This window comes from Rhinatrema bivittatum, chromosome 4 (genome assembly GCF_901001135.1).
Source record: "Rhinatrema bivittatum chromosome 4, aRhiBiv1.1, whole genome shotgun sequence".
Classification (NCBI taxonomy): domain Eukaryota; kingdom Metazoa; phylum Chordata; class Amphibia; order Gymnophiona; family Rhinatrematidae; genus Rhinatrema; species Rhinatrema bivittatum.
In genome coordinates, this window is record NC_042618.1 from 427,883,686 (window position 1) to 427,910,040 (window position 26,355).

Sequence of the window (26,355 nt, forward strand, 5' to 3'; positions counted from 1 at the left end):
CCTGCGCTCGTGACGTCGGGGGACAGGAACCAAAATGGCGCCGGTGCTACCTTTGCCCTGTCATATGACAGGGCAAAGGCACCTGTGGCCAGAGAGTGGAAGATCACAGCGGGACCCCCCCCACTGGACCCCAGGTAATTTAAGACATTTGGGGGGGTTTGGGAGGGTGGGGGATTTATTTTAAAGGGTCGGGGTGGGTTTTAGGGTTGTTTTAGTGTGCCGGTTTTCCCGCCCTCCCCCTCCCCTGATTTACGATTTTTGATGATAAATCGGGGGAATTCCTATTGTATATCGCCTCTAACAATTTTTGACGATTTAAAATATATCGGACGATATTTTAAATCGTCAAAAAACGATTCACATCCTTAAAAGCTGATTTCATTAGTTTGACATAAAATATTTCCATTTTTAATTTATGGATATAGGGGTTTCTAATGGCATTTCCAGGTATTTTTGTGGAAGTGGGGTGCCCCTGGGGAATGTGTGGGCAAGAGATGGATGAGTTTGGACACATTTTGTGCTTTTAGGGGGAATTTATACTTTACTTGGGTTGGTTTATTCAATTTTATTTTGAATTTTAATGCTGGCCATAAAAGAAAAATAAGATCCGTCAGCTGGACAAGCAAGGAGACGGTAACTAAGGAAGCCGTATCCTAGGAAACACCATGGTGATGGAACACTTACTGAAAGCCAAGATGCTGAGAGGCCAGCGCAATTATACTTTCATATATCATATATCATATATCAGATATCAGGACTACATATTGTATATAAAAAATTTGTATATAAAAATTTGTTCCCAATCACCTGTATATATACCTCCTTTAATTGTGGATACCCTCCTATATATCAGAATCTCCCCCCCCCCCCCCCCCCCCCGTTTAGATAACCTCTTTCACGTTTCCCACTTTGATAATTTTACTTATATAATCTAATCTGTTATTTGTATGTTCTGAATGTTCCTTATTTAATTATGCAATAATTGTAAAGCCTGTTGCTAAGTTCTGTTCTATGTAAACCGACGAGATGTTCCCAACGTTCGTCGGTATATAAAAGTTATTAAATAAATAAATAAAAAATATACGCAAAGCACAATCGATTTTAGTTTATGTTATTGAACTATAGAAAATTTAAATTCTACCAAAAATATTTCTATTCCTCGAGCACATAGGCTGAGGAATTTAAATTCAAATCTATGAAGTCATAGGGTCAGAAGAGATGAGAACTACTATTTTGGGAAATGACATCACTAAAGCTGGAATCATCATGAGGATGTGTGTGTGTGAGTTTACAATACTGTGAGTAGAGCTGTGCTGGATTTCAATGGGAGCAAAGCTGTGTTGCCTCTATTTGCACAGGGGCCTAGTTAGCACACAAAACCCCAAAGGAAATAAAGAAGAAACACTTTAGGTATGTGTGTGAGAGAGAGTGTGATTGTTCTTAATTTATTTCAGTAACCTGAAAAGGTAGGAAGGAGTGATTGGTAAAATAAAATAAAATTTAAAAAGCTGATTTGGGTTATTTATCTTGATTGAAAGGAAGGTGTATGGGAGAATAACAAGAGATTTTTCACTCTTAAGATTTATTACTTCCCAAATTTACTTTTCTAACTTAATTAATTAATTAATTAATTAATTTATATATATGAAAAAGAAGTGTGAGACTAGTGTAGATAAATCAGCTTCTCTCTGAATAATTGTTCTTATTAATAAGGTCAGATTAATAAATAGGAGGTATATCCTGTTTAATACAAGTCCTGAAAATGTACTTAAAACAGTCAATATCGGCAAACCATATAGTGAGTCCATAACTCCCAGAAGTTTAACAAAATTGTTTGTTTTCCTAAGTTGATTTAAAAGACTGTTATAAATAATTGAAGTAGTTATGGTTATTTTTTTGATTTAAAAGACTGTTGTAAATAATTGAAGTAGTTATGGTTATTTTTTTGACTGGATCGTCACTGTATTGGAAAAATTCAGAGCATATATTATATTGAGTTAATAAAACCCATAGGTTTCTCTACGGTATTACAGAGAACTTAAATTGAAATACAAAAAAGAAAAAAAGGTGTGAATGTGTATGGATGAGAACCATCTCTGACTGAGTTCATCAATGCAACACTTTGTTCACGCTGCTTTAACATCTTGCTTGGTGTAAAATCTAACCTCTGAGGACCTGCACCTGGAATGGGCAGCATTTCAGAGAACGCCACCCTGGAGGCTCCAGATTTCAGCTTTCTACCTGAAATCCTAAATTTGGCTTCCAGAGCCTCTCTCCCACATTTTCCTATGTCGTTGGTGCCCATATGTACCACGGCAGCCAGCTCCTTCCTAGCACCGTCTATAATCCTATCTGGGTGACGCGTGAGGTGTGCCACCTTCGCACCAGGCAGGCAAGTTAACAGGCAGTCCTCATGTCCACCAGCCACCCAGCTATCTACATTTATGATGGCCGACCTAACCCTTCCCCCCGGTACTATAGAGGTTACATGGGGTAAAATCAATCAGGAGCCTGAGGTTTTTCTTTTTTTCATTTAATTTTATTTATATTCCAACTTTCAGCACTTCAAAGTGGATGACATTCCGGTACTGTAGTTATTTCTTTATTCATAGTGGGCTCACAATCTGACCCTGAGGCCACAAGGAGTGGTGACAGTGGTATTTAAACCCTGGCTTCCAGCCCACTGCTCTAACCCCTAGTCTTTTACAGCCAGCGAGCAGAGGTGTTTCAGGGATGGAGCTGAGGCAGAGCTGGAGGGGCGGAGTCAGCAGAATTTCAAATGTCTCTCCAGTACAGCAAAAAGGTCGAGCCATGCACTTGGAAAATTATTCTTGGTGATGAGCAGGAGTTTTAATTGTTATTCGCCTGGTATATTGAGAGAAGGTTTTTTTATTCAGATGATCTTCAGCCGGTCAGCAGGCAGCAGTATAAGAGCGTTCCACTGGCACCAGGAGCTGGAGCTGAGGGGATGAATCCCAGGACCGATGTCTTCACCCTGCTGCTAAGGTTCTGAGAGAGAGAGAGAGACTGTAACACTGAGGAGAGATGCTCGTTTCAGCAGACATTGCACTGCTGCTGAGGATCTGTTAGAGTGATAGAACGGGCTGAGAGAATGACAGTTGTAATCAGCAGAAAGAGAGTGAGAGACCTGTTTCAGCTGGGAAGTACAGCTGTGGGTTGACAGGAAAAGGTTGCACAGGGCCCTCATATCTGACTAGGAAGGAAGTAGCACTTCACTCTGCAGACAAACTGTTAAGTACCAGCAGTTACTGTTCCTTTTCTTTCCTTTTTGCTGTATCCAGTTTTTCAAGCCTTTTGAGTTAACTGTAAATCCTTTTCTTATATATAATAACAAACATTCATTTATTAGCACTGTTTCTGTGAATGATTAGTGACAGGTAAGTTAGTGCTGGGTATCAGCAGGGTCCTGCACCAAGTCTCACACAGTTCTTTCAGGTTTTTTGTCAGGTAGAGCTGGAGTAACCAACAAGCATCTGAATCAGTGAGGTCTTCTGACCACAGATTGTGCTATTTAGTGTTTCCTCAATTGTTATATTTATTGTTTTGTCTTTTCTGGGTCCCTTTTCTAAGGTCTAAGCACCTCCCAGAGGAGGACCTAGTTTAGGGTAGTGAGTGGACTAAACCATTTGCTATGTCTCACTGGAGTAACTATAGAGGGCAGACAGTTCCCTGTGATCTGAGGGACTCCTCGCCTCTGAGAAATCACTGATTAGCACTGTGAAATCCCTGAATACCAACAAAATGTTTCTTCATTTATATTTATAAACTAATAGGTCCATGCAGCGGTGCTGAGAGCAGGAAGTTAGCTGGACTTACCCAGGTACGAGTTCCCGCTGGATAGACCCAAAGACAATGGAGTAAATTTATCTAGCTAACTTCAGGGCTGCTACCCAACTAAACATAAGCCCCACACCCGGTAATCTCTTTTTAACCAGGTAAGTTAACCATTCATTGGCCCACAATTTTAACACTTTGCGGTTTGTCCAGCTAAATTCCAAACTCGGCTGGACAAATCCACTGACTGAGGACCTTTAAAAGTATTACAGGGCACAAAGCGATGTTTGCAAAGGCTCCTTACCGTTTTTTTTTCTTCGTAGTGCATGCACTGCAATCAGACCAAACACACATGGGATGTCAAGGAGAAGTAAGGGAAGGGGAAAGGGGAAGCATAAACAAGACTGAGAAAGGGGAGGAAAAGTAGAGAACAGCAAAGGCAGGTGGGCAGAGAGGAAGGAGAAGGAAGATATAGAGAAGGGAGGCATGGGCTAGGGGAGAGGAGGGAGAGCAGAGGGAGCATTGGAAGGAGGGGTGGGAGGAGTTGATACAATAACAGGAAGGAGCAAAGGAGAAAAAGATGGAAGGGGGAGAACAAGAGATAAGGCAGGGAGATTGATGGGAGAGGGAGGAGGGGAGATACAGAGGGGGAGGCATGGAGTAGGGGAGAGGAGGGAGAGCAGAGGGAGCAGTGGAAAGAGGGATGGGAGTAGTTGCACCGGTGCTGAAGTTTGCAGGACGAGCGGAACCGGAAAGAGAAAGAAAGGAAATATGTGAGCATTTCCAGATGTCCTACTTTCCCTCTGAGGTACAGGCATTGATCTTGGTTATCACAAAGTTAATTGTGCCCATTTCTGTATACAAAGTAAGGGGTACGTTTTCAGAAGAGCTGCTGAGTGACCACAAGAGTTGATTCCGTTTATTGGATACATTTTCAATCACAGCATGGCGGCTGGAAATGTTCCCAAATTTAGCTTAGCCGGTTCAGCACTGAGAAGCCTCCTGAAAACGGACCCTGAGCAGCTCCAGAGGATCTAACCTCACTGAAAGGCCTGTCCCTTAATCTAAAAAAAATACCCACCTCTACCCTGACTCCCAATCGCTCGGTCATTTTTGATGCAGGCTTGTCTTCGTCTGTTAAAGAAAGGTTCAGACTTTAATAAAAATGTGTAAGGCTGAATGCACATCACCATTATATACAGGGAGGACAATAATGAAAGCCATTTCTGGGAGTAAAGCTCTCTTTTATCCACAGAAATAGGCTGTTTGATTACTGTCCATCCTCTACACAAGTAAAAGTAGGAGCATATAACAAGGCATATTTCTGGTTTGGAGTTCGGACAGGGGGGAAACTATATGCTCCCCAGCTAAACATAAGCCCCACACACGGTCATCTCTTTTTATCCAGGTAAGTTAGCCATTCATTGGCCCAGAGTTTTAACACTTTGCGGTTTGTCCAGCTAAATTCAAACTCAGCTGGACAAATCCACTGACCGAGGACTTTTAAAAGTATTACAGGGCACAAAGCGATGTTTGCAAAGGCTCCTTACCGGTTTTTTTTCTTCGTAGTGCATGCACTGCAATCAGACCAAACACACACGGGATGTCAAGGAGAAGTAAGGGAAAGGAAAAGGGGAAAAGGTAAGCATAAACAAGACAGAGAAAGGGGAGGAAAAGTAGAGAACAGCAAAGACAGGTGGGCAGAGAGGAAGGAGAAGGAAGATATAGAGAAGGGAGGCATGGGCTAGGGGAGAGGAGGGAGAGCAGAGAGAGCATTGGAAGGAGGGGTGGGAGGAGTTGATACAATAACAGGAAGGAGCAAATGGAGAAAAAGATGGAAGGGGAGAACAGGAGATAAGGCAGGGAGATTGATGGGAGAGGGAGGAGGGGGAGATAGAGAAGGGGAGGCATGAGGTAGGGGAGAGCAGAGGGAGCAGTGGAAAGAGGGGTGGGAGTAGTTGCACCGGTGCTGAAGTTTGCAGGATGAGCGGAACCGGAAAGAAAAAGAAAGGAGATATGTAAGCATTTCCTGATGTCCTACTTTCCATCTCAGGTACAGGCATTGATCTTGGTTATCACAAAGTTAATTTTGCCAATTCTGTATACAAAGTAAGGGGTAAGTTTTCAGAAGAGATGCTGAGTGACCTCAAGAGTTGATTACGTTTATTGGATAAATTTTCAATCACAGCATGGGGGCTGGAAATGTTCCCAAAAAGAAAATTGGTTCTTACCTGATAATTTTCGTTCCTGTAGTACCACGGATCAGTCCAGACGCCTGGGTTTTGCCCCCTCTCTAGCAGATGGAGACAGAAGTTTATCAAACAAAACTCTGCCTTATCTAGGCTGGTGCCACCTACAGTCTGGCAGTATTACTTAATGTCAAAGCAGAATGGATTACAAAACACCCAAACTAACTATATACAGTAACCTAACAACTTGAACCGGCTCAATAAACCCCCAAATGGGAATAGAACCCGTGCTATCAATAACAGGACATACACAATTGAGCTGTGAATGAAAGAAAACAAGCAGAACGGACTCTCCCTTTCCTTGGAAGAACAGATGGGTGGGACTCTGAACTGATCCGTGGTACTACAGGAACGAAAATTATCAGGTAAGAACCAATTTTCTTTTCCCTGTACGTACCCGGATCAGTCCAGACTCCTGGGATGTACCAGAGCTGCCATTACATGGGATGGGATCCGGAGAGGCCCACTCTGAGCACCCCTTCTCTAAATCCACCAGTCCCTGGAGCCCGAACGTCCAGACGATAATGTCTGGCAAAAGTATGTAAGGACTTCCACATAGCCGCCCTGAAAATCTCCTCTGGAGATATTTGTTGGCATTCCACCCAGGATGCGGCCTGAGATCGCGTAGAATGAGCCCGGAGATCCACTGGCAGTGACTGTCCCTGCAACAGATACGCAGAGTTTATGGCTTCCTTCAACCAGCAAGCTATCGTAGTCTTCAAAACCTCATTGCCTCTTCTAGGCCCACTCCAAAGTACGAACAGGTGATCCGATACACGGAAACCGTTGGTAACCTCCAGGTAGTGCAACAGTGCCCTACGGACATCTAAATTCCACAAGTCCTTAGAAAAAAGATCTGAGCTGTCCAAATCCAAAAATGATGGAGGCTCCACCGCCTGATTTAAATGAAAGGAAGAGACAACCTTAGGTAGAAATGAGGGTACCGTTCGCAGAGACACCCCAGATTCCGTGATCCGCAAAAAGGGCTCCCGACAAGACAGGGCTTGAAGTTCTGACACCCGCCTTGCCGATGCAATAGCCACTAAAACACCACCTTCAGAGTGAGATCCTTCAAGGTGGCCCTGCGGATAGGTTCAAAGGGTGCCCCACACAAAGCCTTAAGAACTACATTCAGATTCCAGGAAGGACAGGGCTGCCGGAATGGTGGGCGTACATGTTTTGCCCCTTTAAGGAAACGAGCAACATGTGGGTGAGACGCCAAAGACGCGCCATGGGTCTGACCGCGCAAAGAACCTAGCGCAAGGAGCTACACGAGAGACCCTTTGCCAAACCATCCTGAAGAAAATGCAAAACATACGGAACGGTCGTCCGAGTGGGCACCACATTCTGAGCAAGGCACCATGCCTCAAAGACCTTCCAGACCCGCACATAAGATAAAGATGTAGAAACCTTGCGGGACCTTAAGAGAGTAGTTACCACAGCATCCGAGTACCCTCTGAATTTCAGCCGCTGCCTCTCAAAAGCCATGCTGCTAGACAAAAGCGTTCGACCTGGTCAAAACAAACGGACTCCTGATACAGTAGATCCGGAATGTTCGAAAACCGTAGGGGTTCCTCTAAGGCCAGATTTACCAGATCCGCAAACCAGGGACGTCGCAGCCATTCGGGAGCTACGAGCACCACTCTGTCGGATGTAACTCTATGCGGCGAAGCACCCTACCGATGAGAGGCCACAGAGGAAACACATACAGTAGAACATCCGTCAGCCAAGGTAGCACCAGAGCGTCCACGCCCTCCGCTCCCATCTCCCTGCGACGGGCGAAGAACCGAGGAGCTTTGGAATTCTTGAACGTCGCCATCAGATCCAGAGCGGGTGTCCCCCAATGGGCACAAATGAGCTGAAACGCGGTGTCCACGAGTTCCCACTCTCCGGGGTCTAGGCGATTGCGACTGAGGAAATCCACATGAACATTCTCTACCCCGGCAATGTGAGAGGCTGCTATGCTGCACAAATTCTTTTCCACCCACGCGATCAACTGACGTGCTTCCAACGCCACTGGTTGACTCTTGATTCCCCCCTGCCGAATGATGTAAGCCACCGTGGTCACATTGTCTGAAAGAACTCTGACCGACTTGCCTCGGAGAAGCGGAAGAAAAGCCTGCAGCACTAATTGAACCGCACTGGTCTCCAGACAATTGATGGACCAAGGAGCTTCCTGTGGGGACCATTGCCCCTGCACCGACTTCCGCAGATAAACCGCTCCCCAACCGGACAAGCTGGCATCCGTAGTGACCACTGTCCCGGTCGGAACTACTAACGGTACTCTGCGGCATAAGTTGCTCTGACACAACCACCAATCCAGGTTGGACCAAGCTGAATCCGTCAGGGGTAAAGGAAGATGAAATTGTTCTGACACCGGGTTCCATCGGGAAAGCAACGCTGACTGTAAAGGCCGCATATTAGCGAAGGCCCAGGGAACCGATTTCAATGTCGAAGTCATTGACCCCAACACCTGAAGATAATCCCAGACAATCGGAACTCGCTTGGATAACAAGTTTCAAACCTGACCCTGTAACTTGTACATGCGTTCCACTGTGAGAGACACTGTTCCCCGAAGAGTGTCGAATAATGCTCCCAAAAACTCCAGAGACTGAGAAGGCACCAGCCGGCTTTTGGACGCATTGATTACCCAGCCGAGAGTTTGCAACAATTGAAGCACCTGGCGAATTGCTTCCTGATAGAGCAACTCCGATTTTGCGCAAATCAGCCAATCGTCCAGGTACGGGTGCACTAACAAACCTTCTCTGCGAAGCTACGCCGCTACCACCACCATAATCTTGGTGAAAATCCGAGGTGCGGTGGCAAGGCCGAATGGCAGTGCCTGAAATTGGTAATGTTGACCCAACACGGATAACCTTAGAAATCGCTGGTGATCGGTCCAGATCCCGATGTGAAGATACGCTTCAGTGAGGTCCAGGGATGCGAGAAATTCCACCTGTCGCACCGAAGCATTCAAGGACCACAGGGTCTCCATGTGAAAACGAGGTATTCGCAGACATCTGTTGACCCGTTTTAGGTCGAGATTGGGACGAAAGGTTCCTTCTTTTTTTGGAACCAATAAGTAAATGGAATAACGGCCCTTGCGAAGTTCTGGTGGCAGGACCAGAGCAATCGCGTCGAGATCGTGAAGGTGTCTCAGAGTCTCTCTTACCGCCCGGCGTTTGGCTGCAAAACCGCAGGGCGAGACCAGGAAACACTGGCGCGAGGCTGACGTACAAAATCTAACGTGTAACCGTGTCTTATCACATCTAGGACCCACTGATTCGATGTGATTCTGATCCACTCCTCATAAAACCGAGACAACTTGCTTCCAACCACTGGTACAGAGGAATGAACCCGCCACACATCATTGCGAGGGCTTTCCACCCTGCTCATTCTGACCAGCACCCGGTCGGCTGAAACGGCGCCCGCGAAAGGACTGAGAGTACGTCTGCTGCCCATTGGCACTATGGCGGAAGGAGGAAATTGACCCCCAAGAAGTCCGAGGCTTCCGACCTCCCCTATATCGTGAACAGGAAGACAGAGCACCTCTCGACTTTGGTCTGTCCTCTGGCAAACGATGCACCTTATTCTTGCCTAGGGACTCAATCAGATCCTCCAATTCCTTTCCAAACAGCAACTTGCCTTTAAACGACAACGAACTCAGCCGTGATTTAGAGGACGCATCCGCTGCCCAATGGCGTAGCCACAACAAGCGCTGCGCTGAAACTGCCGACACCATGCATCTGGCCGATGTGTGAAGCAAATCATAAAAGGCATCCACACTGTAAGCAATCACCGTTTACAGACGTCCCGCCTGGCGCGCTTTCCCTGGGGAAAGCGAGTCATTGACTAGTAGCTGTTGCACCCAACGAAGTCCTGCTCGCAAGGAGAAATTACTGCAGATAGCTGCATGAATCCCTAGCGCAGAGACCTCGAATATCTTCTTAAGCTGGACCTCCAGCTTATGGTCCTGCAAGTCTTTAAGAGCCGTCCCCCCGGTAACCGGAATGGTGGTCTTCTTCGTGACAGCCGCCACAGCCGAATCCACCTTAGGGACCCTTAGCAACTCCAAGGCCTCCTCTGGCAGGGGGTAGAGCTTGTCCATTGCTTTAGCCACCTTGAGGCCTAAGTCTGGGGTATCCCATTCTTTGAAGAGCAAATCTGTCGCTGAAAAATGAAAGGGAAAAGCTGAGGGGGGACCCCTCAGGCCCAACACCACCGGGTCCGTAGCCCCAAGCCTGGACTCTTCCTGAGGCAGCTGTATCTCTAATTCCCCAAGTATTGCTGGAATGAGGGGACCCAGTTCGTCCCGTCGAAAGAGACGGACCACCTTTGGGTCATCACCGTCTGCCCCATGGGCACCTCGCAAATTTCTGTACAGTTGGTCACTGTCCTCTTCAACCCCCCTCGAGGGTTGGGACGGCAGGTCCTGGTCCTCCGGCTGGTCCTCCGGATCCTCCATATCCGAAGAGGAATCCAGATCCACCAGAGGGGTCCGCAATCTGAAAGGGCATGGCCCCTCCGTCAGATCCGGGTCCTGCGCGGGCTTGGCCCGTTTTCCAGACCCTAGTGGGGGGGTCCGGTCCGTGTGCCCTCTTCCTGCCCACTTTGCGGGCCTTGAAGGCTTTATGCATAAGCGGGAACTGGTTGGCACCTGAAGACTGTAAGTCCCCAAATGCTCCAGTCACTGTTTGGACCCTCACCAGGACCCTGCCCGGGGCCGCAGAGACTCCCTCGCCTCCGGAGAGGCAATCAGAACACAAATTGTCCCAGGACAGTCGCGCCCGCGTGGCGCTGCAGGCCCTACAAGCAGCCCGACGCGGCATGCTGCAGCAAAAAACAGCCCCGAAAGTCGCTCAGAAGGCGGCAAAAATGGCGCGCAAGCACCCCGAACGCGACCGGAAGGGAAGGAGAATCAAGCCCCAAGAGAACACACAAAAAAATATTTTAACTTTTTTTTTTTTTTAAATATACTCGCCCAATAGCCTCCGGGTCCTGGACCAACTGGGGGGAGTGAGTCGTGCTCCCCGGTATCACCCCCAGTCACGAATTCACGCTGGCAGGAGGGCAAAGCACCCCACACTTCAGTGGCCTTGGAAACCAGGGGGAATGGTCCCCTCAGGACCTCACAACCCCCTGGGAGGCGGGAGACTGGACCTGCAGGCAAACCACTGCGGTCCTATACCTTATTCTAACTTTATCCTTCTTTTTACCCAGCTAACAATACTATCTAGAACTGAAAAACTAGGCCTCAGCACAGACTGTAGGTTTTGCACCTCCTCCACCTGCTAGGAGACAGAAGAATATTGCCAGACTGTAGGTAGCACCAGCCTAGATAAGGCAGAGTTTTGTTTGATAAACTTCTGTCTCCAACTGCTAGAGGGGGGGGGGGGGGGGGGGGGGCAAAACCCAGGAGTCTGGACTGATCCGGGTACGTACAGGGAATTCAGCTTAGCCGGTTCAGCACTGAGAAGCCTCCTGAAAACCTACCCTGAGCAGTTCCAGAAGATCTAACCTGACTGAAGGGCCTGTCCCTTAATCTAAAAAAAATACCCACCTCTACCCTGACTCCCAATCGCTCGGTCATTTTTGATGCAGGCTTGTCTTCGTCTGTAAAGAAAGGTTCAGACTTTAAAATGTGTAAGGCTGAATGCACATCACCATTATATACAGGGAGGACAATAATGAAAGCCATTTCTGGGGGTAAAGCTCTCGTTTATCCACAGAAATAGGCTGTTTGATTACTGTCCATCCTCTACACAAGTAAAGGTAGGAGCATATAACAAGGCATATTTCTGGTTTGGAGTTCGGACAGGGGGAAAACTATATGCAGAGTTTTCCTTTAACTACGTGCCCTCACAAAAAGCAGGCAGGGGTATTTTTGAGGGGGCAATAAACAAGGCAAATCTAGATGTGTACTTTTGCATTCCTTATCACCTCAGGTTAAAATTCAGATGGGATTGGCCAGACCTTGCATACTTTGATTATTTAGGTCAAGGCTGTGAAACATCCAGACCCAGATGAGACCCACAGCTCAGTCCCAGGCAGCCAGTGCCAGAGCCCCAAACCAGAGGTTCTTGGAGGGGGCTTTTGCTCCGTATTTCTGACTCCTGCCCCTCACCCCCATAATCAAATGTTCAAGGCAGGAGCGAGCATGATCTGCTGCCACATCTTTGATTCATCCCTCCCCCTTATTCTTGAATCAAATTTTCATAAGGACTGGAGAGTAGAACAAGAGCTCCTGCCTCATCCTTGGCTCCTTCCTGCAGCCTCCCACCCCAAAATTAAATGTTCACAGGGAAAACAGAGCAAGAGCTGTGCTGCTCCTGGCTCCGCCCCAGCCACACAGAATTAAATATTCATGGCAGGAATGAAGAGCACACATCACATCTCTTCCTTTACCTCCCTGGAATAAAACATTCATAGCAGAAGTAAAGCAAAAGCTGCTTCAGCTGACACTTGGAGGTTAAACCCTTGCTCACTTGCTTGGACCTTGAAGGTCCTAGAAAGCACTGCAGAGGCCTTGCCTGCTCCTGCACTTGTGCCTCTCTCCTGACAACTCCCACCCACCAACTGGGTTTCCCCTTGAAGTACCCTACCACCTGCTCCTTCAGGAGAGATTTCTGAGGACATTGTGACTCCCTAAACCTGGGGTTTCAGAGTATCCAGACAAATAAAGAAGGCACATCCAGAAAATACAAGAATCACTAAAAAACTCACTTACATAGGATCCACAGTGCTAATAAACAGAGCTTGTTATGAAGACTGTATTACAAGCAGGGGAAGAAGAAAAGGAATTTCACAGTAACTCCAACTGGTTTTTAAGTGAATGTTTTTGCAGAGCTGAATGCTGCACCTGTCTCAGTCGGCTGTGAGGGTGCTGAAAAGATCAGCTCAGACTGTACAACTGGCTGGGCTTCCTTAGCTTTACAAACTCTCCGTGTCTGTTCCTATGAACCCACAGCTCTCTCTCCCTCAGGGACCCTCTAATGGTAATAAAAGGGAATTTACATGGGAGGGAAATAATATTAACCACTAAACTGTTTTGCTAAAAGGAGAAGTAAGGGAAAGGAAAAGGGGAAAGGGGAAACATAAAGATATAGAGCGTTCACCCAGCAAGATAGGAACCAATCTCTTGAAGAGACAGCGTAGTCCAGGCAGAAGGTCTGTGGCAGATAGCGAAGAGACGAAGTGATGGTCACAGGAACATGGAGACGCTGGAGGCATGAAGACCCAAGAGACGCTGGAGGCATGAAGACACAGGAGACGCTGGAGGGACAATGACACAGGAGACACTGGAGGCACGGCACCGAAGCACAGGGATCACAGCCTAGGAGCAACAGAGGACTCTGTTGCAAAGACCAAGAAAGAAAGCAGTTGCAGGGTTTCAAACCTCTACTGTGGTGATGTCATAATCAGACATCATAATCCAGAGCTGGCTTAGCTCTCCAGCTGCAGCCCTTAAAGGGACATAACACTTTGGTCTCTTGCTATAGTTTTCCCCCTGTCCGAACTCCAAACCAGAAGTATTCCTTGTTATATGCTCCTACTTTTACTTGTGTAGAGGATGGACAGTAATCAGTCTATTTCTGTGAATAAAAGAGAGCTTTACCCCCAGAAATGGCTTTCATTATTGTCCTCCCTGTATATAATGGTGATGGGCATTCAGCCTTACACATTTTAAAGTCTGAACCTTTCTTTAACAGACGAAGAGAAGCCTGCATCAAGAATGACCGAGCGATTGGGAGTCAGGGTAGAGGTGGGTATTTTTTTTAGATTAAGGGACAGGCCCTTCAGTGAGGTTAGATCCTCTGGAGCTGCTCAAGGTAAGCTTTCAGGAGGCTTCTCAGTGCTGAACCGGCTAAGCTAAATTTGGGAACATTTCCATGCTGGTAATCAGTTTGCCTTCCTTCCATCTTTCTTAATGCATAAGACCATAAGAACATGCCATACTGGGTCGGACCAAGGGTCCATCAAGCCCAGCATTCTGTCTCCAACAGTGGCCAATCCAGGCCATAAGATCCTCGCAAGTACCCAAAAACTAAGTCTATTCCATGTTACCGTTGCTAGTGATAGCAGTGGCTATTTTCTAAGTCAACTTAATTAATAGCAGGTAATGGACTTCTCCTCCAAGAACTTATCCAATCCTTTTTTAAACACAGCTATATTAACTGCACTAACCACATCCTCTAGCAACAAATTCCAGAGTTTAATTGTGCGTTGAGTAAAAAAGAACTTTCGCCGATTGGTTTTAAATGTGCCACATGCTAACTTCATGGAATGACCCCTAGTCTTTCTATTATCCGAAAGAGTAAATAACCACTTCACATCTACCTGTTCTAGACCTCTCATGATTTTAAACACCTCTATCATATCCCCCCTCAGTCATCTCTTCTCCAAGCTGAAAAATCCTAACCTCTTTAGTCTTTCCTCACAGGGGAGCTGTTCCATTCCCCTTATCATTTTGGTAGCCCTTCTCTGTACCTTCCAATGGGAGCATTGAGAGGAGAGGATCACCTTGCTGGTGGCTGAAAGGAATCAGTAAGTTTTTTTAAAAGTATTGGGGCAAAGTTAACAATTTGGGAATATTATTTAGTGTGTTTGTGTGTTTGTGCTTTGAATATTCAGTAAGGCAGTGAATAAACAAGTTAGACTGTTTGTATTTTTAAATAGTCAGTCAATAAGGCAGCTAGTAAGCAGTAGGTAGTGAGTTTATTTTTAAAAGTCTGCAGAAGTGAGCGTTCTGCAGACTTTTAAGAACTGAGTGTTTGTATTTAATACAAACTGAGTTTTTGTATTAAAAAAATACAACTCAAAAAAGTAGCCAGAAGCTAGAAATAAGCTAGGAGCAGTGTATACCTAAGTAAAATGGTTGAAAAGTTCAGCTCAGTTGCTCACCTTGGAAAGGTTTTGAGGTAGTGTGATTAGGTTTGAATAGGTACCAACATTTGCTAATCAAGAGAGCAGTGAGTCACTCTGGCTGACTAACAGGTCGATACAGTAAGACCGCGGTAGAAACAGTGCGGCAGTGTCAGGTGCACCCTTCCTCCCCGCACGCACAGTTCTCTTCACTAAGTCCCCGATACTCTCTTCTAATCGCATGCAAATGCATGCCGCGGCTGTGAAGCGATAGGGAAGGGTTATGCCCGCGCAACCCATTTTACTGTATAGGCGCTTAATACAGCGCCTATACAGTAACCTGGGTGCGCTGGTACCTGTCATTTCAAATGTCATTTCAAATGACATTTGGAATGACAGGCACCGGGAGGAGGGAAGCGGCGAAGCGACTTACTTCTTGCTGTGTCTCTCCTCCTCCCGGAGCAGGGCGCGAAAGCAGCCTTGCTCCGGGAGGAGGTGGGACACAGCGGAAGCAAAAAAAAAACCCAAAGGCGCGTGTTCGATCGGGCGGGTGGGTACGTGTTCGATCGGGCGGGTAGGCGGCAGCAGCGGCGGCAGAGAAGAAAAAAAAACCCAAAAGCAATTTTTTTTTTTTTTTTCAAAAAGCGACAATTTTGTTTTTTTCCAAAAGCGACTTACTTTTGGGATCTGTCAAGATCCCAAAAGTAAGTCGCAAAAGTAACTTACTTTTCTGAAGCCATCAGGAACAAGATCGTAGCTCCTCCCAATGAAGACGAAGATGGCCGCCTGCACGGGAAAGCGTGCAAATGGCCGCTGAAGACGTGATGTCACAACGTTTGGCGTCTTCAGCGGCCAATTGCACGCTTTCCCCCGTGCAGGCGGCCATCTTCGTCTTCGTCGGGGGGAGCTACGATCCTGCTGATGGTTTCAGACCCCGGGGAGCGGGTGGGCGCGTGTCCGGTTCCCGCCGCTGCTTGGATGGGTGGGCGCGTGTCCGGCTGGATGAATACCCGTGCGATTTTGGCGCTCATGGCATGAGCGCCAAAATCGCACGGGCATTCATTCCGGCGGGGGCCGTGCGTTCATCCAGGCAGAGGGAGCCGGAGGTTGTTCGCCGTCGGCTCCCTCTGCCTGGATGAATGGCCGTGCGATTTTGGCGCTCATGGCATGAGCGCCAAAATCGCACGGGCATTCATTCCGGCGGGGGCCGTGCATTCATCCAGGCAGAGGGAACCGTGGGCCGTTTTCGCCACCGGTTCCCTCTGCCTGGATGAATGGCCGTGCGATTTTGGCGCTCATGGCATGAGCGCCAAAATCGCACGGGCATCAATTCCGCTGCTGCCCCCGGATCCCGGATGCCGCTTTTTTTGCTTCTTTGCTGCCCCGCTGCTGCTGCTGCCCCCGGATCCCGCTGCCGCTGCTGCCCCCGGATCCCGCTGCCCCCCCCCCCCCCCGCTGCTGCTGCCACGTACCCGCAAAACCGGGAGGAAGGGAGAAGGGACTGCCGTAGCAGGCCCGAGCCTTGCTACTTTTTCGGTTTTTTTTTTGCTTCGGGAGGAGGGGACCGGACGGGGCTGCAGGAGACCGGACTGGGGCTACACCGGACGGCTGGACCGGGGACCAGGGCAGGTAAGCAATGCTTTTTACACTACACTACACTACACTAACACCTACTAGGGGGAGACGGTAAACTAGCAGGTTAAGGCCACGGCAGAACAGCGGGTTACTGAGGAGATAATATCAGCGCCCGTTACAGTATCGGAGGGGAATAGCTAATTCCTTCATTATACAGCTTTTTCGTTCATTTACATGCTGGGTGAGGAAAGGGTTATGTGTTTATTTTAGGAAGCGCTAAGGACGCGTGAAACTGGAGACTGTATTGCTGGACCGCCTTACTCGTCTGTATTGTGCGCTCCCAGCACGTTACAGACGGGCAATCTTTAACTGAACGTTACTGTATCGACCACTAACTGAAGTTAGACTGTTTGGATTTCACAACCCTCCCGCCCCTTGCCCATCCTTTAATTTATAGGCAGGCGACACTTTCACAAAAAAAAAAAAGAACAACAACAAAAACTTTATTGAGAGTTTGATCAGACCCCCGGTAGGCCACTACCAGACATATAGTGAATTCATTAATACATTTAAAGGACGTTAGACACATTCCTACTCACATAGCAAACTAAAACTTAACTAGGAACTGATCAAAATTGAGATGAAGGCAGCAGTCAAGCAGCAAGAGGGGGGCTTCCCAGTCTTTTGCATCGAGTGTCACATGTATGATTTTTTACCCACTGGTGAGAAGTTGTACATGTGCATGCGATGCAAAGAGCTCCTGGCTCTCAGAGAACGAGTCCGATCTCTGGAGGCTAGAGTGGCAGACCTGGAGGAGCTGAGGCAGACAGAGAGGTATATAGATGAGACCATCAGGGACATAGTAGCCAAGTCCCAACTTCAGACTGGCAGCCCAGGTGCTGCCTTGGAGGAAGAAGGTCTCATGATTGGAGAGCATCAACCGGGTGCAGCAGGAAAGGATCCTGCAGCGAGGACCTGCTCTCCAGGTGATGCATTGTCCTTTCACACCGAGGATATCTCCCCAAGGCCTACTGCCCAGGAGGGAAGGGTTAGGTCAGCCGTCATAGTTGGTGATTCGATTATTAGGAATGTAGATAGCTGGATGGCTGGTGGGCATGAGGATCGCCTGGTAACATGCCTACCTGGTGCAAAGGTGGCGGACCTCACGCATCACCTAGATAGGATTTTAGACAGTGCTGGGGAGGAGCCGGCTGTCGTGGTACATGTGGGCACCAACGACATAGGAAAATGTGGGAGGGAAGTTCTGGAAGCCAAATTTAGGCTCTTAGGTAGAAAGCTTAAATCCAGAACCTCCAGGGTAGCGTTCTCTGAAATGCTCCCTGTTCCACGTGCAGGTCACCAGAGGCAGGCAGAGCTCCGGAGTCTCAATGCGTGGATGAGACCATGGTGCAAGGAAGAGGGATTCAGTTTTGTTAGGAACTGTGGAACCTTTTGGGGAAGAGGGAGTCTCTTCCGAAGGGATGGGCTCCATCTTAACCAGGGTGGAACCAGACTGCTGGCGCTAACCTTTAAAAAGGAGATAGAGCAGCTTTTAAACTAGAACAAAGGGGAAAGCCGACAGTCGCTCAGCAGCACATGGTTCGGAGAGAGGTATCTTCAAAGGATACTAATGATGCATTAGAATTAGGGCATCCCGACAGTAAGGTTCCAATAATAAGAAAAGTAGTCCAAGCGCCTGTAACTAAAAACTCACCTGAGCTAAAAAATTCTAACTTATCCCTATCAATTAAAAAGCAGAATGAGAATACTAACAAAAAACAAACTTTGAAATCTTTGTATGCTAATACCAGAAGTCTAAGAAGTAAGATGGGAGAATTAGAATGTATAGCAGTGAATGATGACATAGACTTAATTGGCATCTCAGAGACATGGTGGAAGGAGGACAACCAATGGAACAGTGCTATACCGGGGTACAAATTATATCGCAATGACAGAGAGGAGCACCCGGGAGGCGGTGTGGCGCTTTATGTCCGGGATGGCATACAGTCCAACAGGATAAACATCCTGCATGAGACTAAATGCACAATTGAATCTTTATGGGTAGAAATCCCTTGTGTGTCGGGGAAGACTATAGTGATAGGAGTATACTACCATCCACCTGGTCAAGATGGTGAGACGGACAGTGAAATGCTAAGAGAAATTAGGGAAGCTAATCAAATTGGTAGTGCGGTAATAATGGGAGATTTCAATTACCCCAATATTGACTGGGTAAATGTATCATCGGTACATGCTAGAGATATAAAGTTCCTGGATGGAATAAATGACATTTTTATGGAGCAATTGGTTCAGGAACCAACAAGAGAGGGGGCAATTTTAGATCTAATTCTCAGTGGAGCACAGGATTTGGTGAGAGAGGTAACGGTGGTGCGGGCCGCTTGGTAATAGTGATCATAATATGATCAAATTTGAATTAATGACTGGAAGGGGGATAGTAAGCAAATTAACAGCTATCGTGCTAAACTTTCAAAAGGGAAACTTTGATAAAATGAGAAAAATTGTTAGAAAAAAACGGAAAGGAGCAGCTACAAAGGTAAAAAGTGTGCAAGAGGCGTGGTCATTGTTAAAAAATATCATCCTAGAAGCACAGTCCAGATGTATTCCACACATTAAGAAAGGTGGAAAGAAGGCAAAACGATTACCGGCATGGTTAAAAGGGGAGGTGAAAGAAGCTATTTTAGCCAAAAGATCATCATTCAAAAATTGGAAGAAGGATCAAACAGAAGAAAATAGGATAATGCATAAGCATTGGCAAGTTAAATGTAAGACATTGATAAGACAGGCTAAGAGAGAATTTGAAAAGAAGTTGGCCGTAGAGGCAAAAACTCACAGTAAAAACTTTTAAAAATATATATGAAGCAGAAAGCCTGTGAGGGAGTCAGTTGGACCATTAGATGATCGAGGGGTTAAAGGGGCAATTAAAGAAGATAAGGGAATTGCGGAAAGATTAAATTCTTTTTTGCTTCGGTGTTTACTGAAGAGGATGTTGGGGAGGTACCCATACCGGAGAAGGTTTTCATGGGTAATGATTCAGATGGACTGAACCAAATCACGGTGAACCTAGAAGATGTGGAAGGCCTGATTGACAAACTGAAAAGTAGTAAATCACCTGGACCGGATGGTATACACCCCAGAGTTCTGAAGGAACTAAAAAATGACATTTCAGACCTATTAGTAAAAATTTGTAACCTATCATTAAAATCATCCATTGTACCAGATGCTGGAGGATAGCTAATGTAACCCCAATATTTAAAAAGGGCTCCAGGGGCGATCCAGCAAACTACAGACCAGTTAGTCTGACTTCATTGCCAGGAAAAATAGTGGAAAGTGTTCTAAATATCAAAATCACAGAACATATAGAAAGACATGGTTTAATGGAACAAAGTCAACATGGCTTTACCCAAGGCATGTCTTGCCTCACAAATCTGTTTCACTTCTTTGAAGGAGTTAATAAACAAGTGGATAAAGGTGAACTGGTAGATGTAGTGTATTTGGATTTTCAGAAGGCATTTGACAAAGTTCCTCATGAGAGGCTTCTAGGAAAAGTAAAAAGTCATAGGATAGGTGGCGATGTCCTTTCGTGGATTACAAACTGGCTAAAAGACAGGAAACAGAGAGTAGGATTAAATGGACAATGTTCTCAGTGGAAGGGAGTGGGCAGTGGAGTGCCTCAGGGATCTGTATTGGGACCCTTACTTTTCAATATATTTATAAATGATCTGGAAAGAAATACAAGTGAGGTAATCAAATTTGCAGATGATACAAAATTGTTCAGAATAATTAAATCACAAGCAGATTGTGATAAATTGCAGGAAGACCTTGTGAGACTGGAAAATTGGACATCCAAATGGCAGATGAAATTTAGGGGCGGATTTTAAAAAGCATTTACATGCGTAAATCTGGGTTTTACGCATGTAAATGCACTTTACTCGAGTAAGTGGGCTTTTGAAAATTGCTACAATATATGCCATTGAATCGTCTATAGGATTTATTCGCATAAGTGCACTTTACGTGAGTAAATGGCTTTTGAAAATTGCTACGATAGTATGTCACATTTACATGCGTAACTCCTTTGAAAATGACCCCCTTAATGTGGATAAGTGCAAGGTGAAGCATATAGGGAAAAATAACCCATGCTATAGTTACACAATGTTAGGTTCCAAATTAGGTGCTACCACCCAAGAAAGAGATCTAGGCGTCATAGTGGATAACACATTGAAATTGTTGGTTCAGTGTGCTGCGGCAGCAGTCAAAAAAGCAAACAGAATGTTGGGAATTATTAGAAAGGGAATGGTGAATAAAACGGAAAATGTCATAATGCCTCTGTATCACTCCATGGTGAGACCGCACCTTGAGTATTGTGTACAATTCTGGTCGCTGCATCTCAAAAAACATATAGTTGCAATGGAGAAGGTACAGAGAAGGGCTACCAAAATGATAAGGGGAATGGAACAGCTCCCCTATGAGGAAAGACTAAAAAGGTTAGGACTTTTCAGCTTGGAGAAGAGACGGCGGAGGAGGGATATGATAGAGGTGTTTAAAATCATGAGAGGTCTAGAACAGGTAGATGTGAATCAGTTATTTACTCTTTCAGATAATAGAAAGACTAGGGGGTACTCCTTGAAGTTAGCATGTGGCACATTTAAAACAAAACAGAGAAAGTTCTTTTTTACTCAACGCACAATTAAACTCTGGAATTTGTTGCCAGAGGATGTGATTAGTGTAGCTGTGTTTAAAAAAGGATTGGATAAGTTCTTGGAGGAGAAGTCCATTACCTGCTATTAAGTTCACTTAGAGAATAGCCACTGCCATTAGCAATGGAAACATGGAATAGACTTAGTTTTTGGGTACTTGCCAGGTTCTTATGGCCTGGATTGGCCACTGTTGGAAACAGGATGATGGGCTTGATGGACCCTTGGTCTGACCCAGTATGGCATGTTCTTATGTTCTTCTTATGTTCTTCGATTTTAAAAGGTGTGTGCGTGCTACCCGGCGCGCACACATGGACGCACTGATTTTATAACATGCGCGCGCCGGCCTGTGCATGTTATAAAATACATGGGCGACGCGCATATGTGCAGGCAGCGCATGCAAGGGGGGGTAAAATTTTGCAAATTTGCGCAGCAACGAGATCGGGGCTCCCCCAGTTCCCTCCCAGTCCGCTCCAATTTAGGAGCGGACTGGGAGGGAACTTTTCTACCCCCTACCCTATCCTCCCTTCCCCTCTCTCCCCACCCTCTAAATCCCCCCCTTTTTTTCTCCAAGTTACTTCAGGGCCCGGCCTGAAGTAACCTGCGCATGCTGGCAGCTGGCCGGAGAGCAAGGCTCCAGGACAGCTATGAATGGTGCTGCCCCAGCCTGCCCCGCTGCACCTCCTGGACCGCTTATCCCTGCCCCCCCGGTCCGCCCATTTGTCAGGGACCGTCACTTATGCACGTATCGCCGCTTACGCGCATGGCTGGGCCCGTTTTTAAAATGCGCTCAGGTCCCGGTTTTGCGCGTAAGTGGCGATTTTTACCCGCACGGCAGATTTAAAATCCGGCAGATTATACTCACTGAGGCATAGATTCACTAAGCCGCGATGCTTTATTGTAGGAGGGATGCCACTATCATGGGGGGTGTCGCCGCAATAGTGGGACACTTCCCCCCCCCCCCCAAAATCACGATTCTCTGGCGCGTTCTTTTACCTCGTGGCCAAATACAGCGGGCAAAAAAAAATGCACCCAGCAGCCCTTTAATGTGATGGTGGCCCCAACCTCACGGAACCGCCATCACCTTAAAGGGCTGCTAGTCCACAAAGGAAAAACTGTGGCTAAACAGGGAGATTGAGCGGGGATCAGGGCTGACCCCCATCTCAACCTGGGACTGCCACTCGAGGTGGCTCCGACTCTTCCAAATAAAAAGAAAGTCTAAAGCAGTCACACGGCAACGACCCCACCTCCCCCCAAAACCACAGATAAACTCCCCAGTCCTGGACCTTCTATCCCCAAAGACCAAAGGTAAAGTCATTCAGTCCTGGCCCCCCCCTCTTCCCATATCCACCCCCTATCCCTCAAGTCCATAATAAGATCTTGCACCCCCCCCCCCTCCCCCAGGAGCATTAAAAAAAATGTGGATTCATTCTCTCCACCCACCATCTCTCGGCACCCTCCCCCCTCCTGCACCCCCCAAATCTTAAATTTAAGATGGCTCTGCTACACTGGGGCCGGGACGCACCCTTGCACTCACTTCGGTCAGCGCTATTTTCCAAAATGGCGCTGACCTGAGCTTGCCTCAGCCATGTGACTAGGGCAAGGTCAGGGAATCGGGGTGTTCCAAACCAACGACAGCTAGCAGCGCAATCAAGCCCCACACTCCTATCTTCAGTTAAACGAATCGTACTGGACTGTAAACACAAACACTTAAACAGACACAAGAGGAAGACAGGAAAAAGAAACAGAGACTCATAACAAAAAGACATACATAAAATAATAAAAGATTAAAAAAAACAACCTTTAGAAGAACAATACCTTAAGGTGAAGTTCAGAAGTTCTGACTTTAATAGATGCATCTGAAAGATAAAATATTTTCACAAAGAATCAATTTTTAGAAATAAAGCAAAGATAGGAAAAATACTTTTAGAATAAAACAAAATAGCATTATTTGAGAGAATACTTATTTTACAATAAATTATTCTTTGTGAGAAAACCGGTTTCCACATTCTAGTATCTTTATTAAGATTAAGGCAATGTATATAATAAAACAGACATAATAAATAACTGAAAGGTGAAAATATTTATCCTAATATGAGTTTGTTTGAAAAAAAAAAAAAAGTAATTTGTTGTTTCAAATACTTTGACTTATAATAGAACTTATGTAACAATATTGTTGCAATTGCTTAAAGAAATGTAACTTTAGTATTTCTACTTTCTATTACCTCACTGCCAGCTTAACAAGCTTGAGAATACAATTGTATTTTTACTTCGAAGAATTTTCTCTCTTAATTTTTATATTCAATGTGGATTTATCTGGTATTTAAACAAACAGTGAACTATTTTACATAACATCATTAATTGGTAAACTGCAACCTGAACACTCGACTATCCACATGATAGTTTCAATACCAGGTAAGCTACAATTATATTGGATTCTGCAGAATATAAGTGCATGAAATAAATAAAAATAAAATAATGAGCTCCTGAGCCAGGGAATAATATCTAAAAGGGTAGAAAGAATTGTACTCCAAATATAAAGACTTTCCCATTGATAGCACAGGAAAACCAAACATTGAGTGCTTCGGAGTCTCCTAACCATCTAGTGCACCAGCTCCGAGTCCGGAGTCTCCCAACCAGTGAGTGGACTAGCTCCAGAATCTCCCAAGCGGCTAGTCCACAGGTGCTGAGGCCTTCCAAGCTTCGACTGCAAAGGCTCTGAGGCTTCCCAAGCCTTGAACACACTGGCCCTGGCACCTCCCAAGCATTTTCTTCCAGTTTTTGAACCTCATTCCAAAATAACTTTTCTCCATTCTGCGCCTATGATACATATCTTTACTGAATTTTGGGCCCTATATGTCTCGCCATTATGAGGCTGACCTACATCTGCTGTGCCAGGAACTTGCTCTGTGGTGTGTCTATTCATTGGCAGAGGATTATCTCACCTTATTTTCTGTTCTTTCTTTCTGTTTTATTTGCAGCCAAGCAAGATATGCTGAAAGCTAGCCATTCCCTTTCTGAGTATTTAGGAATGACACTACATTTTTTTTAAAGCAAATTTAAAGCAGATGAAAGACAGTATGGAAAAAATATGAGATAACTAGATCAAGCTATTTATTCATTTAGCAAAGGGTTATGAGAGCCTTAGGCCACTTAAACCCTGGGATACACAGTTTTACCAAAGCCAAATAATGTAGGTAGCCAAATGGCTAGTGCTGATTTTAACCTAAGGCTAACAAGGCTGTGATACCACAAATGCTCCGAGGATTATGTGGTGAGTTCTGCCTCCCCGCTCCAGATGAAAACATAGGTTCAACTGTGACAGTGCAAAGAGGGTTAGAGTATGGGAGAAGCTCTATACATGGAGAGCTCTTCGGTGTATCATTAGCTTTTAACAGCTCCCAAGCCACCAAACGTGGAAGCTCCTACAAGGGGATTCAGTGGGAAGACAAAAAAGCAGGGAAACATTTCACTATCTCACCCTTTCTTCAGTGAAGTCTCCTAAAAGTTCAATTAATTTCATACCTTATGTATGTCTATGTTATACCAGGAGGATTGGTTCTCTACGCTGGGGGGTCTATTGCACACGAAAGCAAAGCAGCAGGAAGATACCCAGCAGAGTCAGGAAGGGAAAGAGTGAGGAAGCTGTGGTTGAAGAGGAATCAGAGACAGTTGCAGGTTCAATGCAATGTAGCTCTAAAGAGAGGGAGAGGAGACAGAAGACCAAAAAAGGAGCTCTCATAAACAGAGAAGTGCAAAAGGAGATGCCTGCACTTAGTAGTGGAAAGAACCTGAAATTTTGAATTTTAGAGAAGAGGAAAGTATAGCAGTGGTAGCTAGCTATACTACCATTCACCTGGCCGAAAGGAACAGAAATTCAATGAAAAGCTAACAGAGATTAGGGATGCAAACAAATTTAGTAGCACAGTAATAAAAGGAGATTTCAATTATGCCAATGTTGACTGATTAAATGTAACATCAAGACATTCTAGGGAGATAATGTTTCTAGAAGAAATAAATGATTGCTTCATGGAGCAGTTGGTCCAGGAACCGAGGAGAAAGGGAGCCATTTTAGACCTAATTCTTAGTAGAATGCAGGATTTGATGGACCCGCCCTTGGCCCTACAAGAGACTGGGCAGTCCCCGCGCACGTAGGGGCGAGACCAACACAGCCAAGGATGCCGAGCTCCGGCGTGAGACTTGGTGCGCAGTGGAAGGCCTGGCGACCGCCACCGTGGGACACTGAGGCCTGGAAGCACTTGCAGCTGCCGCTAGGGAGGATGACCCGGGACCTGCTGTGGAACTATGGAGGCGAGCAGGCCAGTGTGCGGGCCGGGCGCAGACAGGGTGCGTAACATTAAAGATTGGAGGGAGGACATTAAGTAAATCTACAGCTCTAGAATTAAACTGTCAAAAGGGAGACTTTGATAAAGAGGAAAACAGAAAAAACTGAAAGGTGCAGCCACAAAGGTTAAGGATTTACATCAGACATGGTCATTGTTTAAAAATATCATCTTGGAAGCTCATTGCAAATGCATTTCATGCATTAAAATAAAAAAAGGAAGGAAGGCCAAATGACTGGTGGGATGGGTAAAAGGTGAGACAAAAGAGGCTATTTGAGCCAAAAGAACTGCTTTCAAAAATTGGAAAAAGGATCTGTCTGAAGAAAATAGGAAAAAGCATAAACAAGTTAGGTGTAAAACATTGATTAGGTGATTTAAAAGAGAATTTTTAAAGAAGCTAGCTTTAGAGGCAAAAACTCAGAATAAAAACTTTAAAAATTATATCCCATGCAGGAAGCCTGTGATGGAGTTGGTTGGTTAGATGATCAAGAAGTTAAAGGGGCACTTAGAGACAATAAGACCATTGTGGAAAGACTAAATTAATTTTTTGCTTTGGTGTTTACTGAAGAGGATTTTGGGGAGATACCCATGCTGGAAAATACATTCAGTGGTGATGATTCAGAAGACCTGAAACAAATCACAGTAAAGCTGAAAGATATAAGGCAGATTGACAAGAATAACAAATCGCCTGCCCCAGATGGTATTCACCCCAAAGTTCTGAAAGAACTTCAAAATGAAATTGCAGCTTTATTACAAGTGATTTGTAATCTCTCATTAAAACTGTCCCTTTCCTTAGAGTTCAGACTTTTGTTATTTATAACT

The 26,355-nt window shown here is 45.8% G+C and overlaps 2 long non-coding RNA genes across 3 annotated transcripts in view; both read right to left on the reverse strand.

The window, feature by feature from the left end:
- Positions 1 to 2,577: 2,577 nt before the first annotated feature.
- Positions 2,578 to 5,527, reverse strand: LOC115091283. Its single transcript, XR_003856659.1, has 4 exons — positions 5,346 to 5,527; positions 4,877 to 4,929; positions 4,100 to 4,519; positions 2,578 to 3,009 (listed from the first exon to the last, which is right to left on the reverse strand). It is a non-coding gene; the product is annotated as an uncharacterized LOC115091283 (long non-coding RNA).
- Positions 5,528 to 5,627: 100 nt separating this feature from the next.
- Positions 5,628 to 26,355, reverse strand: part of LOC115091284 — a 119,231-nt gene continuing 98,503 nt past the window's right edge. For both annotated transcript variants that reach the window (XR_003856660.1, XR_003856661.1), the window contains 4 exons: positions 23,009 to 23,049; positions 13,160 to 13,396; positions 11,605 to 11,657; positions 5,628 to 5,764 (listed from right to left, as the gene is read on the reverse strand). This is a non-coding gene — a long non-coding RNA (uncharacterized LOC115091284). The remainder of the gene's footprint in view (positions 5,765 to 11,604; positions 11,658 to 13,159; positions 13,397 to 23,008; positions 23,050 to 26,355) is intronic.